Source organism: Microtus pennsylvanicus, chromosome 20, assembly GCF_037038515.1.
Source record: "Microtus pennsylvanicus isolate mMicPen1 chromosome 20, mMicPen1.hap1, whole genome shotgun sequence".
Classification (NCBI taxonomy): Eukaryota; Metazoa; Chordata; class Mammalia; order Rodentia; family Cricetidae; genus Microtus; species Microtus pennsylvanicus.
The window spans coordinates 6,300,573-6,302,970 of NC_134598.1; positions in this window are offsets into that span (position 1 = coordinate 6,300,573).

A 2,398-nucleotide genomic window follows, 5' to 3' on the forward strand; every position below is an offset into this window, starting at 1 on the left:
CCCAAAGAGCAATCAGGGTTCGCTGCCCTGTTGGAAGTCCAAGGACCACCAACCTCCGTCCAGGTCTAGTAAGGTGACCATCCAAACTGCCTAGGCTCCCACAAAGCCAGTACGTGCAGTAGGATCAAAACCCCATTACCATTGTTCTTGAGTTCTTAATAGTCCTCATTGTCTGCTATGTTCAGCGAGTCCGCTTTTATTATATGAACTTGTAAAGTATGTTTTATTTTACACTGCACTGAAAATTAAGCTCCCAGAAATTGTCCTTGTCTGATTTAAAGTCAGACATCTATACACTGATAATCTTTTGCCCTCAATTACAAATAATGTCTTCCCTGTAGATTTCAGAATCAGGGTTTCATTTTCAAAAGGTTCTTTTGTATTAGCTATACTACTTATACTTTTATTTTACTTTCCTCATGTTTTCTTTTAGTGATTACTATATGTTATTGTTTTGCCCATGGAAACACACACACACATACTACACCAGAACAAACACTTGTAAAGTCACTCAGATCTTCCTAGAGTGAGTGTTAAGACCATTTTTTAAAATTGATTTCTCTGAACTGGGGAAATAGGGACACGTTTAAAATACTTAGTTCTTTTAGATTATTGTTCATACTTACTTCATCAGCTCAGCCATTTAAAGGGTGCAGCCTATGGATCAGTTAAGGACACAGAGCTCTTCAAGGACTAGAACTGTAAGTGCATCACTTTCAGAACGTTTTATGACATGAGAGCAAAATCTCCAGCATCTTGGATGTCAATACTCATCTTCTCTTTCCAGTTTTTTCTTCTCCAAGCCCTGACCACAGGTAGTTGATGCTTGACTTTCTATTTCTGTGTTTTGTGTGCTAAAAGTACACATTTTATAGTAAGGATTCCAGTTTCACACTCGTTGTTGACCTGTGTGCTTAGCTATTGTGGAAAGGTGCATATGCATGCACACACATGCACACACTTTAAAAAGCGTTAAACAAAATCTACAAACATTATACACAGAAAATCCTGGGAAATTAGCAAATGAATAGCATGACCAGTAAATACATGGATACACGAAGAGAATGCTCAGGATAATATAAATTCTGGTATATAGCCTGTTGGTACATTTATTCTTATTGTATGGCCCTTCCAATATTTTTCAGTGAATTGAAACTTTCTAAGAAAAAGGTAGATAATACACAAAAGTTTGTGGATTGTGCTACATCTAAATTTAATCCAAAAGAAGAAACTTAAGAACATATCAGACTTTGGGTAAATGAATGTTAGAGTATGCAAGAGGAAGTATTCTGACTTGACAGTTTAATTTAGGATTCAAAACAAAACAAAAGCCAGACAAAGCAAAGCATAACAAAAACAGAAAGGATAGATAACTTCAAGCATTGAGCTGAGCAACACTCTTATTCTAAAGTCAAGGAGAGTGTATATGGTTATCTCTTATTAAATTCGGTTTTTTTCTCACCTTTAATTTTTTTCTGAATAAAGTGCTGGAATAAACAAAAAAACTGTTATATAAGTGTTGAGATACTTTATCAATCAGCAAACTTTGGAGTCATTTGAATATAAAAGAATTTGCTACAGCATTGTTTGGATGAAAGCAGAGGCAGTGGGAACAGTTCATGGTTCTCTTCTGCTTCTTTCCATGTGTGACACGAGAAGATGCCACAGGCATCTCAGCGACATTCTTAGGTGCTGAAAAGCATCATCTGGAAACAACTTTTAATGACCATTGTCGACTCACTGCTTCATTTTCTGCAAAATATGTTCGTATTTTTCCCTATTTATAGTAAACACCTGAAAGTCAATGCTTTCATGTTTCTGCTTTATGTGTGTATCAGAATGTAAATGTATTCACTTTCAGTGAAAACAAAAATACTTAATGCATATATATGCATAGATTTTCATGGCTGTGGAGAAGAACTTGAAATCTGCATAGTGTCGTAGTACTTTCACTGGTTTTGCTTAAGCAATCACATTGCCTTCTCCCACTGACCTGTTTTCAAATACGTTAAAAACACAATTAGAATATTTGTATCAAAATTCTTTAAAATAAAAGAAACCTCAACATTATGATGTTAAGATTTTGTTTTTGTTTATTATTTTTCATATCTCTCTTTCTCTCTCTCTTTCTCTCTCTCTCCCCCCTCCCTCACTCTGGCTGTGTGTGTGTGTGTGTGTGTGTGTGTGTGTGTGTGTGTGTGCAGGAAATGCTCTGTGCACTTATCTGCAGAGGTCAGAGGAGACCATCAGGTATCCTGCTGTGCCGTTCTTTTTCTCTGATCTTAAGATAGGGTCTGTCACTGAGGTTAGAACTAGTCTGGTGGCCCACAAGCCTCCGTGATCCTCTTGTTTCTGCCACTCTGCCCAGCTCTGAGACTGTAGGTGCAAAACAACACAA